The 18,634-nt window shown below is 45.3% G+C and overlaps 1 protein-coding gene across 2 annotated transcripts in view; it reads right to left on the reverse strand.

The window, feature by feature from the left end:
* The window catches only part of nahoda (DOMON-like domain-containing protein nahoda), a 154,085-nt gene extending 135,681 nt beyond the window's left edge, over positions 1 to 18,404 (reverse strand). For both annotated transcript variants that reach the window (XR_012966471.1, XM_076186440.1), the window contains exon 1: positions 18,283 to 18,404. The gene's annotated coding sequence lies outside the window, so the exon portion shown is untranslated. The remainder of the gene's footprint in view (positions 1 to 18,282) is intronic.
* Positions 18,405 to 18,634: the final 230 nt, after the last annotated feature.

Raw genomic sequence — 18,634 nt, forward strand, 5'->3', positions numbered from 1 at the left:
GTTTCCTGAATAAAAAGACTTCACATAATGAAACGATAAACAAGAGACCGCATTACGACCAACTCTGTCGACCCTGTAAGTACTTTTTGCATTTTATTCTGGTTTAAGTTTGATGATTCTATTCTACTTAGGGACAAATTTTGCATCCTCTGGTCCAGCGACCCAAACGTCAAAGAAATGGACCTTGTTATCAATACTTTTTCCGAAGTGAACTGGACCCAAGAGTTTTTTCCAGTCTCCTCCTCAGAGTATCATTTTGTTACCTTCCATCAACGTCTATGATTATAGCATCTAAATATCTAAAAATAAATTTGTTTTCGGGTCCACAAACATAAGAAAATCTCTCAATATAGCAAATACAATTTTGGAGAAAAAGAAATAGAGACTCCCCATGGCTCATTCTTCGATTTGGTCATGCATTTTGCCTAAAGAATATCTGAAGACAGCATCTTTCGTGCAAACCCGTGGTATTTTTTCTAGACTATGGCACGGCACGTTAGGCAGGGATAGACAGTCATATACCGTGTGAAGGAGAATCTGAATGGGCTCCCAACGGGAACATTAGTGAACAAGTTTCCTAAATCAAGGGATACAAAGCTACCATGTAAGAGTATATGCTACAGGTTTGCGACACACACACACACACACGCACACACACACGCACACACACACACACACGCACACACACACACGCACACATACAAATACGCATATATATATATATATATATATATATATATATACGCACATATATACACACATACATACGCACACACTCATATACATACGTACACACACACACATACGCACATACACATACAAACACGCGCGCGCGTGTCCTTAAACATAAATACATTTGGTGCTGTGGCGTCGCGTCAGTTCTTTCGTGTAAGCAAGCGAGGAAGCAAGCACAGTTGACCATGATATGCCGAACACCTTGACGGCACCTAGGAGAAGACGTGGCGTTGTCGCTTCCTGGGTGATAGTGCTGCGAGTTAAAGAGACAAGCAGACAGACGGACAGGATTGCATCTGGCATAATGCCAGCTCGTTTTATCAAGGCATTTAGACATGTCGACGATTTGAAACTATGCCCGATGTAAGAATAGCTGTAGTCGTCGTCTTTGGAGTCTTGTCTATTTTCTCCTTTTTACTTCTTCGTTCTTTCTCCTCCCACTTCCCCCTCTTCTTCCTCTTTGTTCTTAATACTACTACTCCTTAATTCTTCCTCCTCTTCTTCCTCCCTGGGAGGCAGACAATGTTTTGCCGAGAGAAAAATAAGACCCAGCTCAGGCATGACACATCCTTGAGATCAATTTTAGAGATAGATCCTGAGTGTGCGAGTGCGCACGCGTGTATGTGTGTGATTCACCTTGGTCTTTGGATCACGTGTTGGACTCGTGATCGACAGCTATTTCCCTCCTAGAAGAGAGCTCAGAGCTCGTATGACCGATCTATGGGTAATGTTATGACCTTACACGCGCACACACACACACACACACACACCCAACTCCCCGCCCACGAGAGTTGAAGTAACGACTCGAAGCGCAGCGATACTGAAATAATTTCAGCCCTGGGCAGGATTCGAACCAGGTACCGCCGGAACTGCCATACTAACAGTCTGGGACTCTACCAACCGCGTGTGTGTGTGTGTGTGTGTGTGTGTGTGTGTGTGTGTGTGTGTGTGTGTGTGTGTGTGTGTGCGTGCATGTGTGTAGGTGTGTGTGTGTGTGTGCGTGCATGTGTGTAGGTGTGTGTGTGAGTGTGTGTACACGTATGTGTGTGTGTGTGTGTGTGTGTGTGTGTGTGTGTGTGTGTGTGTGTGTGTGTGTGTGTGTGTGTGTGTGTGTGTGTGTGTGTGTGTGTGTGTGTGTGTGTGTGTGTGATGCAATGTAGGAAAATTCATAATGATGCACGAGTACTTTACTTTTTATTTTTGCTGCAATCAAATGGCTACCTCAGAAGAGAGAACAATAGACTGTAATGGATGCTTACAAGAGTACTATAGTGAATCATTACACGGCATAAAAAAGCGTATAATAAAAAAACGAAGGCTATCTCAAGCACCACTGAACACACTACTCGTTATCCGTTCTTAGGTGAATGAACACGAGACGCCTCCCGAACAGAGGAAATACATTTTAGAAGTGATAAACTAAGGATGGAATTGGGTAGAGAAAATCGAGGACAAGGGATGGATTATGCATGGAAGAAACCATGGGGCACAGAGGAAACACCATTTCAGAGACGTTTGTTTTTCTCTTCTTTCTTTCTTTCTTTAGTGGAGGTTGGATGGGTTACAGCAGTGCAATACAGTGTCAACACGGAGCGTTACACTTCTGTTCCCGGATCCCCGACTCGTTTGTAGAAACCATGCGGTCACGGATTCGAAAAACTGCGGCAACCGTGACTCGTCTTGCACCAAGAATGCTCCATTCCGGGGAGCCTCTTCCAGGCGGCTGGACACCATCACCACCGCCACCACCACCACAACCACCATGCCGCGGTCTCTCTGCTTTCCTGTCTCCACCAACGAAGCTGGTGGGAGGTTAGGTTATTAACCATGTCTGTCTGTCTGTCTGTCTGTGTCTGTTCCTGTCTGCCTACAAATAGTATCGTAAAAATATTACGCCCCAAATTCGATGACATTTTCTATAAAGGTCACCGAATGGTCTGGGAAAAGTTGATTAGAATTAGAGGCGGATCCGACAAGTAATTATATTTGTTATTATTATATATATATATATATACACATTCACACACACACACATAATATACAGACAGGCAGGCAGGTAGGTAGGTTGGTAGGCAAGTAGGTAGGTTGGTAGGCAAGTAGGTAGGTAAGTAGGTAGGTAGGTAAGTAGGTAGGCAAGTAGGTAGGCAAGTGTAGGTAGGTAAGTAGGTAGGTAGGTAAGTAGGTAAGCAAGTAGGTAAGCAAGTAGGTAAGTAAGTAGGTAGGTAGGTAAGCAAGTAGGTAAGCAAGTAGGTAAGCAAGTAGGTAAGTAAGTAGGTAAGTAAGTAGGTAAGTAAGTAGGTAAGTAAGTAGGTAAGTAAGTAGGTAAGTAAGTAGGTAAGTAAGTAGGTAAGTAAGTAGGTAAGTAAGTAGGTAAGTAAGTAGGTAAGTAAGTAGGTAAGTAAGTAGGTAAGTAAGTAGGTAAGTAAGTAGGTAAGTAAGTAGGTAGGAAGGAAGGTAGGTTGGTAGGTACTAAGGCGTGTAAATGAAGGCCCTGAAATATCGACTACATAAAATATGCAATCGATGACCCATACGGGGAAGGAGGGAGGAAGAAGCGTCCTGGAGTGGAAAGTGTCACCAGTAATTTTTTTTTCTTTATAAGAGTTATTCCAACTCTTGTTAAGTTAGCATAATACGGACCAGTCAGTAACACACCAATCTCCTATCCTCTTCCTCGTCCTCCTCTCTGGTTCCCTATCCTATTCCATTCCTTCCTCCCGCAATACATTTCACTCCAGATTGGACGCCGTGAGACAAAGTGTGGAAGAGGGAGAGCACCATGCACTGTGCAGGAGTGACGTGGCAGAGGTTAGCGCAATCGTGCGACCCATGACAGGAAGAAAAAAAAAAAAGTATAGGAGAGGCCTTTGTTCAGCAGTGGACTCGAAACGGCAGCTGGACTGAACACTGAACAGACTCTCAAACAAGCCAACGGAAACGGAACATTCAGATCGATGACCACTCCTATAGGAGGACACCTGAGTCAGTACCTGAACCACGCTCAGGTGAGCTGAACGAGGACCTCGCCCCGCCCCACCCCCATGACACACGGACACCTGCCGTATACCACGTGCACTGTACTCAGTACCACGATGATATCGATCCTATAGCGATTACCATCGATCGATGCTTACGGAAGCAGACACATGTGAGAGCAGAACCCCCATCCAGCAGCCCCTTGTCAGCTCCCCACGTGTCCTGGTGTCGTCTGGTTCAACTCAGACACCAAGGAACCATTCTAGTCCCCCCACCTCTCCCCAGGGGGTGTTGATCGACTCATCAAAGGGGGTTTCGAACCCTCCCTTCGCTCTGATACAGATGTTCAAAATCCGGTTCTGTTCCAGTAACATGTGACCGCAGTTTTCTTTTCTTTTTCAATTGAATAATCTATTTTTTTCCCCTGTGGAATGGTTAGGTTAGGAGCCATTGGACATCGCAAGTTTCTTATACTTGAGCGTTTCTGGAACTTTACCTAATTTTTTCTCTTTAAGCGATTCCAAGACCTTTACGTTTACTCTCCTCTGGAGATTGCGCGATGTTGGTGCACTCGGAAGCACGACTAGTTTCTCGTTCGCTCAATTGTGAGTTCTAATCCCGCACCTCTCTCCGATCCCCAACACCCCGAAGCCCATAAGAGGGCAAAAGTGACTGCTTTAGACGCAGCAACTCAACGCCTCACCTTCTCTGGAGATTCCAAATCCTCTCAGCGATAGCGCCATACATATATTTTACTCAGCTGAGGAAAGTGACCATTCCTTGAACATGACTTCTGTTGGACGGGGCCCCATGGCAGGGCAAGGTCTAGGCCCCAGAGAAAGGAAGTCTTAAGGTGTTCTCTACCAAAATCTAAGACATGAATTACTGTGTTTAGGTTTCTCTAAAACGTGTACAAATGTTGCTCTACCGAGGATTTCCTACAAAGATAGTATATGAACTGATTCACCATACAGAGGCTTCCCTACAAAATGTATAAAGCAAGTCATTGTACTTAGGAGGGTTCATTACAAAAAATATACATAAATAGAGTCACTGGACTGAGGGTTCCCTATAGAAAAAAAAGAATCTATGAAAAGAGTCTATGGAATGAGGAATTTTTTTTTCTTTTTACAAACGAAAATCATTAAACAAATCACTATATTTAGAAAATTAAGACGATTCCCTTGATGTCCTTTTATTCAATTCCCTGCCAGGCGATTTCACTCATAACCTGGGGACCCCGACCCGATCCCGTCGCCAGCAAGGCTCATTTCACATGCATCGACTTTACGCCGTGCGCCGTCCACGGCACGACGTCGTGCTGTCAAGTAATCATGTTAGTCTATAGACGCTTTCAGACGTGGTCGTGACATATAAAAGCGTCCATAAAGACCCATGATTATTTGAGAGCACGACGTCGTGTCGTGGACGGCGCACGGCGAAAGGTCGATGCGTGTGAAACGAGCCTGAATCTCTCTGCCTTTTTCTTTCGCACAACTCGAAGAAAAAAAAAATGTCAACGAATTCTGCTACATACAAACTCTAAGAGGCGAGATATATTCTAAACCAATTTTGGATTACGTGGCGACAACCTGGCATCTCGATGGGTTCTGACGAACAGAAACGAACTCTTGACGAGAAGCGACATCGACAGAGGCGCTCCCATTCTGCGCTGATGGAAACAACGGAGCAGCGCTGGAACAGGAACATGCGAGGGCCACCAACGACCCACTCATGTAACACCTCAGAAGAAAGAAATTAAAGAGATAGAAATAGAGACAAAGAGACAGAAAGAGACGAAGAGAGGGGAGAGAGAGGGGAGAGGAAGGGAGAGAGAGGAAGGGAGAGAGGGGGGGGGACACGTCTTGGAATTTGCGGAACGACGCTGCTGTTAACGGGGAACAGAGCGAAAAGACAAAATCGGCCACTCCACTCCACTCCACTTCACTCCAGAACTCAACCATAACTTCCGCTGTCACGCGCACACTCACACGTACATTATGTATATATGTATATATATATATGTATATGTATATATATGTTTATATATATATGTATATATATATACACATATATATATATACATATATACATATATATATACATACATATATATACATATATATATACATATATATATATATACATATACATACATATATATACATATATATATATATATATAGATAGATAGATAGATAGATACAGATGGACAGACAGGCAGATAGATATATAATACACACACACACTTCCCCTTCCGATCCCATGGTCTGTTTTTTTATTTATTTAAACTCCATCACTAGTATAGCAATTCAAGTTAGATACAGACTAAGACACCCGACTTGTACCGTTCGAGCAAGGAACTGGTCTGGGTTCTTCATACAAACTCGAGGTAATGACTGGAACTAGAGCATATATGGGCCAGCCTCGAATGTGATGTAAAAATATCTGGGCCGAGGTAACGCTGAGCAAGCTAACGGAGGTATTCGTCGTCATCGTCATCGTCATCGTCATCTTCGTGTCGCCATTTTCAATTTGCATCCGAGACCAACTGACAAACGAGAGCTACTCCTACCAAATCATACCTGTGCCTTTGTCAAAAGAAATCTATTCATTAATATGTGTTTATCTATATATTGATTGTTTTTTTAAACAGAGCAAATGGACTTAATACTCCAACATTTCGACAGAGCGAACGAAACAGACCAATTAGCAAGGCGTATGCGTATAATTTTCATGCATGTCACTTTCCAGGACGTCTTGAGAGGAGATTCGCTGTTTGGCCTCTCCACGTTCCTGGAATGACCAATCCATATGCGTTCCGCATCCAGTTTATGAATCCTTTCTTGTAATAGATGGTTTCTGTTGTGCTCATGTATATCCCCTTACCATCCGCTCCATATCGCAATATACTCGTACTACAAAAAATACAAACAGTATGTAAACAGCAACAGACTTGTTGGTCATTACGAGGCTGCCTGCGAATGGAACGGGGGGCGTAAACAGTGGAATCTGTTGAGAAACACTGGCTTGAATGTACGAGCTCACAATCCCGAGAAACAAGTTAGATTGGGGTTGATTGCCATGTACTTTATTCCAATTGGATATTTGGACATGTGATTCTTTGCAAGTAACAGTAATAAATTCAATGCTCTACGGCAGAGATCCCAAAACCTTTTTTTTTTCACAGTGGGCCAAATAATAAAGAGGGCGGGCCGCATAAATATTTTCTTCGGTACAATACAGTGAATGCACAAAAAACATTTATTTGCCAATACACAATACAGAATATACAACAAAAATTAAGACATTAGTTTACCAAAAACTTTTAGAAGAAATTTATATATATATATATATATATATATATATATATATATATATATATATATATATATATATATATATATATACTGTATATATACTCTATGACTTGTGCCATGCGGGCTGTAGTTTGGTGACCCCTGCTCTATAGCGACTCGTATCGTTTTTGTTTTCAAATGTTCCCTTTTCGACTCTCGATGTTTCTCCGAAGTAAGCTGCGAAGCTTCCGACACGTGGAGATTTTGTAAACGACACTATTCCCAGTTCTTGTATCTCGTTTTCAGCCCTGGCGAGTACAACGACGCTAACAGCCAAGTTGACCGTCAGTAGAAAACGTACTAACGGCGTTGTTGTAATACCTCACGGACCTGGCAACTGTCTGCATTCCTTTGAAAAAATCCCTTGTGGCGAAAGTTCGGGGAAGTATAGAAAAATGAATGAAAGAATAAAAAAAAAAAGTAAACAAGGTAAAATGAAATGAAAAAACCATCACATCTCCGTGCGAGTTCCTTCCGCAGTCTCGCTCATTTCAACATCACCGAACTTGCTCATCCCGCTGCCTTATATGGGCTCCTGTCGTTATACACCGCCAGGTACTTCGCTAACGGGTCTAGAGGAACTACCTGGCTCGCTCGCTAGCTTGGGGCCAGGAGAACACAACTTGCCCCATATGGGCATCGAAATCTCTCGCCCAAATGTAGGCCCCGGGTTGACCCTACAGAAGATACGGGTGATTGCCATTTGCAGAGGTTACAGCTGAGTTTAAAAGTGATTAACACTATCTTTTTGAGTGAAGATCTATGTTCACCTGCTCAGCAAACTCCTGTTAAGCACAATACATGCCAGTGGTCCAGCTATACAAAATTGCGTCAATTTCTTCTGTTCTAGCGAAGTAGTTGTTCTTTCACTGTCTTCATATTGCTTCTTCTCTTCTTTATTCAAGTGAATCAAGGGCTTTTACAAGGGTAATGCAGACAAGGTTATCAAATTAAGACAGGAGAGGTCTTGTGGTAATAGATTTAAATTGGACAAATTTAGATAATAAAAAAACTTTGCAAATAGAGTGGTTAACGAATGGAATAGACTTAGTAAGCATGTTGCGAGCCCTAAAACTATTGGTCGTTTTAAGAGAGGGTCAGACAACTTTACGGATGGGGATGATAGGTGGTAATGGAAATGGAACTGTCTAGTGCAGGCCGTATGGTCTCTTGCAGTCTCTTCCGTTCTCTACTGTGTCTTTAATGTTCTGGATCAAGTGCATGTGAAGATAATACATCAATCGTCAAAGAACACTACGGAACTCTGGTCCGTAAGAAAATCAATAAGCAAAGGGTTCAACCGCATCCATACCTCCTTCAGGAACCAAAGCCGGTTTGCTCTCTCCCCAACCAGCGAGAGGGACGTCTGAGGGAACCGTCTCGCCCTCCTCCCGTTCTCAATACTTTATCAATATACATCCAACAGGAGGTCGGACGCACAAAATAACCAGGACCGGGCGGTAGTCCAGTGGATACCGTCTTGAACCCATGAACAAGTGGTCGCGAATTCGAGTCCCCGGAGCTCCCCCTCCCCCCCCCTCCCCGTGCGGGCTTGCAGCTCTGGCCAGGCGGGGAGGCGACCCAACGTCAGCTTAGATAAAACCAGCGGGTTGCCGGAATTGACATAGCCGATGATTGCCACTTGTCCTTGGGGCAGATTGGGCACAACGCACTGGGAAGACGAAGACGAGAACGACGGCTTCGGTTGAAGCTCAGAGCCTCCTGGCGACTGCGCTTCTCCTACAAACCGGAGGCATAGAAACAGACCTTCACTAATACAATATAGACAACAGCCCGAAGTTTCTACCCAGAAAGATCTTTGGTAGGGCCCGAGGACCGTTGGCCGTTACTGCGGGGCCTAAACACTCCTGCAACACACTATCCTCACCTCAGAATACCCGGATTTAAGTTCTTGTCCTGATAGTCTTCCCACGGACTCTGTGGAAACAGGATTCTGCCTTCGCTAATATCGCATTCAGGCCACGCCAGTGACCATAGCATGTGCTGTTCACTTGTCTTTCTATCACACCGAATTCCTCGGCCACGGAACAGACCAGCAAGTGACCTACCAACAAAAAGTGCCCAAAACAGGTTGCATATTTCTCTTACGTATATCTTCCCTTGTCAGTGGCCACGTTAGAAAAAAAATCAAAACGGGGGGGGGGGGGGTAATCTCGACGGCGAAGATGAATGGTACTATCATATGATAGCGCTGCATCAAGACAAGAAGAAGGCAGGGAGTTAGAAAGAGGTAGGTAGGTAGGTAGGTAGGTAGGTAGGTAGGTAGGTAGGTAGGTAGGTAGGTAGGTAGGTAGGTAGGTAGGTAGGAAGGTAGGAAGGTAGGTAGGTAGGTAGGAAGGTAGGTAGGTAGGAAGGTAGGAAGGTAGGTAGGTAGGAAGGTAGGTAGGTAGGAAGGTTAGTAGTCAGGTAGGAAGGTTAGTAGTCAGGTAGTCAGGTAGGAAGGTTAGTAGTCAGGTAGTCAGGTAGGTAGGTAGGTAGGTAGTCAGGTAGGTAGTCAGGTAGGTAGGTAGGTAGGTAGGTAGGTAGGTAGGTAGGTAGGTAGGTAGGTAGGTAGGTAGGCAGGCAGGCAGGCAGGCAGGCAGGCAGGCAGGCAGGCAGGCAGGCAGGCAGGCAGGCAGGCAGGCAGGCAGGCAGGCAGGCGTGTGTGTGTGTGTGTGTGTGTGTGTGTGTGTGTGTGTGTGTGTGTGTGTGTGTGTGTGTGTGTGTGTGTGTGTGTGTGTGTGTGTGTGTGTGTGTGTGTGTGTGTGCGTGCGTACGCGCGCGTGTAAGTGTGTGTGTGTGTGTGTGTGTGTGCCGGCGACGACGCCGACGCCACCGCCGCCACAGCGATGATCCATTGCCGCCGCTGCCGCCGCCGCTTTCTCCTTTGGCGAAACCTGTTTTCCCGCGCAAATCTCCGAACTGCGACCCGACGCGCTCCCTATTTTCTCCCTCTCCTCCTTCTTCGGCCCGTTCCTTATCATCTCATTATCTTTCTATCTCTCTTCGTGTCTGTCTGCCTGTGTGTCTATCTGAGTGTGTGTCTGTGTCTGCCTGTCTGTGTCTGTCCACCTCTATCTCTGCCCCCCTCTTCCTAATAGATTCTGTCCATATCCATCTCAAACTCTCTCTTCGTGCCCCCCCCACCTTTTCTCCCCCCAGCCCATACCTCGTCTACAGATTATGTACATGTTATAAGCTTTCCTTACATTCTCTTTTTTTATATTTACGGATTCGAGAGGACACACTAACGCATGCACGTTCCCTCTCTCCCCTTCCCTTCCCTCTCCTCTCCTCTCTCTCTCTCTCTCTCTCTCTCTCTCTCTCTCTCTCCAGTCCTGACTTCATCTACAGCTGACGCGCTTTTTCTTCTTCTACGAGTTCGAGAAAACGTCCTTACACTCGATCCCTAAATGGAGGCAACAGTTGTTGTTCACGATGATTCAGTGGTGGAAATCAAGATTCCACGAAACTAAATCTGTCTCAGCGTCCACGAACTGGGTCAGCACTCTCGGAGGAAAGCTGCCGAGCTCAGTCGAGCGAGGATCAAAATGAAAAACTAAAAGGGTCACAAATACATCTTTCTATATGGCGTGCCAATGCGAAGAAAAAGAGGAAGTTCGGATGGTACTAATCACAATTGATTAGGAGGGAGGGGGGTGAGAGTTTTTTGTAAAAGCTCTTGTCATGCAACTGGAACCAGCTACTGCTGAACGTGGGAAAATCCAGGCGGAGTAAAAGACACCGCGAAAAATGAGGACCAAATAACCAAGGAAATGATTCGTAAACGGCTCTTACAGGCCTTGCCTCATTTCCACCTTCTCCCTCCCCCCTCTCTCTCTCTCTCTCTCTCTCTCTTTGAGGGAAATCTTGAAGAGGATTTCAATACTCCCGTGTGACTTCAGAGGACTCCATCAGGTCACGGCGCAACAGAAAACGGGGGGTGGTCACGTGTCAAGGCACGTGCACTAGGCAAAGAAAACGCGTCTATGCTTTTTTGACCTTCACTCAAGACAAGGCAACCCACGGAGCAACCAACTGATTGTATGACCCCATTTCTAAGGCTCGGAAGGCAGTCAAGCATACTTACATGAAGTGTGTATACATTTCTGAGGCCGTGGGTGAACTTTGATAAATCACCACGAAGGACGAAAATTCTTTTCTTCATGCATATCACAACGATGGAAGAAAAAATGCAGTATCTCACAATCCATTAAGTACGCAGGTCGACTTCTGCATTTGACCCGTGCCAGTCGACATGGGCGTCTTGAAGGGGGGAGGGGGCAGTTACCCCCGCCCCCTAGAAATTCACAGCTTGTTTGAAACCTTACCAGTCGTCACGTATGTGATTTTTTTAAGTTATACAATATCAATGTACGATTAGTGAAAAAGAGTGTAACTCGTGTAGATAATGTAAATGTTCCTATGCGACCTTTTTAAAGTGCGTTTTTATATGAATACACCATTAATTTACCTCCCCCTGCTGATGACATCAAGTGCGGTCACCTGACCCAAGCGACCCTGACCCCCGGTGACCTCAGCCGACCTGAAACGACCTCCCTGTGTGCTGCACTCCAACATCTCATCCCCAACAATGCGGATTGCACAACTCCTTGCATAAAAACAACCAGTTGTGAAGACGCACAAGCTATGAATAGCGAGCTCATGCAAAGAATGACAAGCAATTACTCTTGCAAGCAGGCAGGCAATTGCTGAGGTCAGACCAGTGTGATGAAGAGGAGAAACCTCCCCCCCCCCATCATTACGATGATCCACCATCAATATTTTCTTTTATGGCTGCCACCTTGCGATATTATTCAATTGAGCCTAAGACCCCGTGGTCAAGAGGATCTTTTTTTTCTCTCTTTTGTGATGTGCAAAATTCAAAATCGAAATTTTGGAACTCGAAGAAACCACAAAGCCTCGTCACCTTTGCCCTTTGTGCGCGCTTAAAGGACTGTCACGGGAGAGGCGAGTCATCAAGTCACTACTGGGAACATTCGGAGAGGGAAGTGCGGGACTCGAACCGGTGACGAGGCGGACGCGAGACCGACTGCGTGCTTCTAACTGTGTTGCTGACCGTTAGAATTAACTCAGAACTGCTGATGCACGGCGGCACATTTCACAGACTTTCCTCTGGTTACCATGAGACTAAATGCCTCTCTTTAGTCCATTTGTGATGGCCTCCGATGTAGAAGCTGGAGAGGAGAGGATAGCGTCTCGAATATATCCTAATTTATGAAATATTGATCTGTCAGACGATTTCAATCAGCCCAGAAAAGATTTCTCCTCGCCTTCCCGCGGACTGACCGGATTAACGAGAGGGCATATTTATGCAGATAAAGATAGAGATACAGATAGACATAGATAGAGGGGTAGTGTATACAAATGTGCACTGTCACCAAGTTACGCAGCAATTGGGCGATGGACAGAGGTATGGAAAAACAGAAAATAGAGACAAACATATGTGCACAAGCCACGCAGTCGCTGGGCACCAGACAGATGTTTGGGTAGATGGGTAGATAGGTAGGAGGGTACGTGGGGTATAAGTAGGTTGGTAGCCAGTCAGAGAGACAGAAACGATAGATATGCGTGTATGCGCACGACCAGCCACAGTTCCCGGGCGAGATGGTGGAACGCACTGGGGCGACCTCGAGCAGCGAGCAGCCGTTCCACCGTGACAGTCATCGCCGTCTCCTTGAGCTCCATCTGTATAGTAATTCACCACCACCATCACGTCTTGCACTCATGCAGCACCAAACAAACCCTACTAGGGTGAGCATCGGTTTGATGGAGTTAAGTTGTCTTCCATCCTGAACCAGAGGAAGTATACTTTGAACTCTTTGATCTAAGCAGTGCCAGATGATTTTTATAAAAACCCAGGGGTTAAGAGATAATCCCAAATAACCCATTAAATTTAGGCCGGCCCAGTGGCCACTGGTTTCATTCTGGTAAACAACAGACTTTTACAGAGTTAAGATGAACCCTGCCTCTTACAAGGTTAAAGCGGCAATCCACGAACAAATTTTCAACAGTTACGGACTTGTTCGTCGAGAAATGATACCGATTTTGAAACAATAGAAATAATGACCTTTTCGATTTGGGTGTTCTATTTGACCTCTCAGATTGTGTCGCGCGGTGAGTGAACTTTCTACATTTGTTGGTTCGTTGATCTACGTACGGCTTCAATCTCTATTATCTATTTTTATTTCCGAATCCTCCAGGTGTTGTATAACCTTTTCATTACATATCACGGAGCTGAACGCCTTGTTAAGGTCAAAACAACGCGAGTTTGGACACGGTGCTAAGATATTTCCAGCATAGATTTGCGCAAGCGAAGATTACCTTCTGGATATTCAAACCTAAAACGATCAACGGAAACCGGTACACTATGACGTCACGTCGTTTCGACTCGAAGAACATGTCTATTTCTATACCCTTACCTATTTAGGTATCTAATTACATATATATTTGTATATCTATCACATCATGTGACGGAACTGACGTGCACAAATGATCCTTTCGAGTGATCTCCTGTATGAACATAGTGTTCTCTCCAGTGCAGGACAGTCAGCCTGTCCTCTGGGGGACGATACAGACTGTACCCCGCCGAGGTGGCTTATTTAAGCTTAGTAAGACGGTCTAAATCAGCGTTTCTCAACCAGGGTTCCCCGGAACCCTAAGGTTCCGCAAAAGGTTCCTAAGGGTTCCGCGAGAACAAGTGAGATAAGATAATGCACTTTTGATTTTTTTGTTTAATTCCATATACGTGATATAATTAAACACGCACGACATATTCTTAGATATTGTAATAATATAATATAGACATCATCCTATCTAACCTATTATTACGATGAAAACAAAATGAGAAAGATAAGGTATATATATATATATATATATATTATATATATATATATATATATATATATATATATATATACCATTAAACATTCTGACATTGCCGCCTCGGTTTTAAGACGTGATGATTTCAGCCTAAGCAGAAACTTGCCAAAAACTGTGAGGAGATATCTTGGGGCTCGCTCCAAGGACTGCGTACGAGCCCATCTGGGCCGCACCTGCAAGTTAGGGTGAGGACGCTCGAGGTGTTTCAAAACGGGCGGCTGCAAGGGATAAGCCTCTCTGACGTCGATCTCGCACTACCCTGACCCCCACCCACCCCACCCCCGATGAGCAAATATTCCACATTGGTTCCAGTTCAATTGGCAAACCCGCAAGATCAAGACGATGCTGTCTCGGTTGAACGCTTCCCATTTGGACGGTTTTCGAGAAAAAAAGTTAAAAAAAATATTATTAATAGAGGTTAGGTTAGGTAAGCGTTTATATGGAAAGCGTTCAAATGGAACCAAACCATCAAGACTTCCAGTTTGTATTTCGTCAGCTATAACCAGCGCTTTATCCTTGGTGGTAATACTGCGCTAAAGAAGTGAAAACGAGTGGGAAATGAAAGATTTTACAGAAGGTAGCAGAACGGAGGGATAGAAGAGATAAAAATCCAATCAGCATTTTTTCCGATTAGGGATGAATTTCCAATCATAAGAGATTGCTGCGTGACACAGGTCCGTAGGGTTTTCTCTAATGTCCCTAAAATATCGACTGCATAAAGCTTTACTTATTACCCTAACCTGCCGGACGGGTCTCCTTCAGGACAGGTTCGGGGCGCAGGTAGCTGCTATTTTGGGTTGTGCGGCCACAGCATTTGCCCGCAGGTGACGTCAAGGAGAGGGGTAGAGGCAGGTCAGGTATTAAGAGAGAGAGAGGGGGGGGGGAGAGGGTGCGGCGGAGAGAGAGGGAGAGAGGCGGAGAAGAAGGCACGAGATGAAGACGAGGGAAGACGTACGAAGACCGTGACAGACACCTTTTACCGCCATCTTATGGTTCGGACTTTGTTCAATGATAAATTGCACATACAGAACATGAGAATCAAAGCTTCAAGCACTCATGACTACCATCGTATACCCTCCAGAATCATTGCACAGGATATTCCTCTAGAACATGTGCAATAATTGCGTCCGAGATCAGCTGGAACACGACCATGCATCAGTGCACTGCCATCCTCCAGCCTGTAAACAGACCTATTACAGTATACCCAACAAAGGAAGAACATTCTTCCTATTAAGATTTTACAGCGTAGGCGTCAAGATTCATTTTCCTTATTTCAGACTCTTCCTCAGGCGGAGTTATGTGACAGGGGATGCGGAGGACATTTTTCACGAGTCCTTCAGGTCCAGGGGATCCTGGTGGCCCACCCGAGCATCTTGATTGATGCTTCACCTGACGCCGCCGTATCATGCGAGAGTAGTCACGAACGGCTTTCTGGCTGGCCGTGGAAGGCTTCTCTCTCTATATGGCGTTTATTGGTAAAGTTTACCACCGAAACACAAGCACGGTATGCGTCCCCTTTGGCTGGAACAAGTAAACCTCGCCGTCACGTTGACATTATCGAGGGAAATCACCCACATCAAGAAACATTTAAGAACCAAGGTCAACACCTTTGCCCAAAGTGCTTGGATTTGCAGGGCAAGCAGAAGTCGACGGTGTCCGTTGCATTTGAATCCTGATCGAAGTCCGACCCACCACTAAGCGGAAAAGGAGTTTATGTGGAGACAAAGAAACGAGACTACGAGCGTCTGCGAAGTAATCGACTTGATCCACATGCTTCTGAAAAGTTGAACAAGAAACCCGATGAAAAAAAAGTTAAATGGTTATACCGTTCATTAGGTCCGCGTTCTCTCTTCCGATGAAGTCTTCACAGTCGAGCCACAAAAATGGCTCCTCTGCTCATTCCAGCGCCAGACTATTCCATTCAGACGAGGGAGTACCTAACCCACGCCGCTCCCACTCCCGTCCAGGTCGTCTGAAAGGGTTAACTCCCGCGGGAGTCCCGGGTTGAAGGGATTAAAATAAGAGGCCTGGCGAGACGGCAACACCACCCGGAAATAACTGGCGCGCCCCACTCCTCCCAGCGTCGTCCAAAGGTCTCCGCGAGATAGAAGTGTCGGGTCAGTCGCTCGGGGAGATCCTCCACCACGACACTAACCCTATTCCAGACTTTTTACTGCGCTACTTAATCATCGAGTACTGGTATCAACCATATCCATAAAAAAGGACCGTATATCATACAGAAAAATAAAACTACATTATAAATTTTCAACATGGTATAAATTTTTGTGGAGAGGTTGATCATTATTCGGCGGTTTTTATATTCACGCCTCTCCCAACCAACAAAGAAATGTGAGAAAAAAGCGCAACCGAGGGGTCGGAGTAAACTTGCGGATATTCGCATTTGAAATTCAGATCATGCCAAAACATTTTCTTTGGCCGAAGGGTGCATTGTACGAATTACGATCCAATTCTCAACAACCAACTAGAAATTCCATTCCAACCCTTCCCCCTCCTACCCACGCCTCGGAGACTGAAATATTCAGTCAGAACTAAATTGTCTCTCTCTCTCTCTGTGTGTGTGTGTGTGTGTGTGTGTGTGTGTGTGTGTGTGTGCGTATGTGTGTGTTTGTTTGTTTGTGTGTGTGTGTGCGTACGAGATTCACCAATCTTGGATCACGTGTTGGACTCGTGATCGACAGCTATTTCCCTCCCGGAAGAGAGCTCAGAGCTCATATATGATCGATCTATGGGTAATGCTGTGACATTACAGGCGCGCATACACTCAACTCCCCGCCCACGAGAGTTGGAGTAACGACCCGCAGTGCAGCGATACTGAAATTATTTCAGCCCTGGGGAGGATTCGAACCCGGACCCCCGATGTGGCAGCCGGAAACTTCCACTGCGCCACGTGTGTGTGTGTGTGTGTGTGTGTGTGTGCGTTATGCGTGTGTGTGTGCATGATTCACCATAGTCTTGGATCACGTGTTGGACTCGTGATCGACAGCTATTTCTCGCCCGGAAAAGAGCTCAGAGCTCATATGATCGATCTATGGGTAATGCTGACCTTACACGCACGCACGCGCACACACACACACACACACACACACACACACACACACACACACACACACACACACACACACACACACACACACACACACACACACACAACTCCCTGCCCACGAGAGTTAAAGTAACGAATCGCAGCGCAGTGATACTGAATTTATTTCAGTCCTGGGCGGGATTCGAACCCGGACCTCCGTAGTGGCAGTCGGGAACTCTACCACTGCGCCATCGTGTCGTGTTTGTGTGTGCGTGTGTGTGACGGGCTCGACGTCGGGCCCAGCCTGTGACCGCGAAGGTCCCGATCTCTATCCCCAACGGGTGTTGGTGACTGCCACTTGCCCTGGCTTCCCGGATGCGTAAGAGTAACTGCGACAGTAAGTTGCGGTTTGGTCATTTTAGCCCCGCAAGTAACGGGCTACCCTAGATTTATGCGGTCAATATTCTTAAGACATTAGTAATACCCTTACGGACCACAGTCGCGTAGCATTCTTTTATGATTAGTGATTATTTTTCAAATAAAGAAAATTTAACACGTTTATCTTCCACTGTCCCTCTGTTCCTTAAACATCTCCCTTGCAATCTCTGACTACTCCTTTAATCCGACATTGTCCTCAAGGACATAATCTCTGGTTATTTTCTACAAAATGATGCCTCTTTTTTGAACGGTCTTTCAGTCTTGTGGTGGTACAGGTACCGCTGTGCTCAGCCTGGTACGTACCAGGAAGCAAGCCCAGGTATCGGCGAGTCAACCCGATTCCTGGGTCGCTACCCAACCAAGAAGAAATTGGTTCCTCCTCCTGTAATAATCTGAGAAGCCGCCCCTTTATCCCAACCCTCACGTCAGCTTATAAAAAGAAATCTGCGACCATCGCGACAAGCACTCAACTCGGATACAAACAGGATTTGACAAAAAAATAAACACAAGAAATGACGATTTTTTCTACGGTTTCGTTGGAAGACAACAGGGGAAAATCCCCGTGATGGTTTGTTTCATTTGATATAGAGATCAGTTTTCAAAAATTTACTGAAAAAACGCTTATTCACTATTTATCATTCAAAGTAGCTATTCTTCTTCGTAACTGAGCTATTACGTCGATTTGTGTATGAAAGAATAAAACTTTCTCCAAGGAAACGGCCAGATGCCGACTTTGAAATCTCTATGCGGTAGTATGTACAAATCCATGAGTTCTCTTTACGTTCATATTCCTCCACATACAACACATAGAAGAGCGACAACACTCACCTTCAGCTGAATAGTCCCTACAAGATGTGAATATACAAGGATCAATTTGTATGTAATCCTCTAAAACGTTCACAAGCTCCACCCCTCACACCGAGTAAAGACTGACTGAAGTTACCTGCCTTCCGTCCCAGTGTCTGTAGCTCCTCCTCCTCCCATCCTCCGCCTCCATCTTCTTTCCATGTGCTGTCACCCGATCGATATTTTGTTTATTGGAAAATAAACCATCCTTACAACGGCCAATAAGTTCCAGATGAGGAGGCACATAAGAATAATCATTAGAAAATTCCCGCAGTAAAAAATAAAACAGTTTCAACTGTAAATAACAAAAACGCTAAAACTAAATCCAGCAGAC

This window comes from Oratosquilla oratoria, chromosome 6 (genome assembly GCF_046742065.1).
Source record: "Oratosquilla oratoria isolate Oo_2021 chromosome 6, ASM4674206v1, whole genome shotgun sequence".
NCBI lineage: Eukaryota > Metazoa > Arthropoda > Malacostraca > Stomatopoda > Squillidae > Oratosquilla > Oratosquilla oratoria.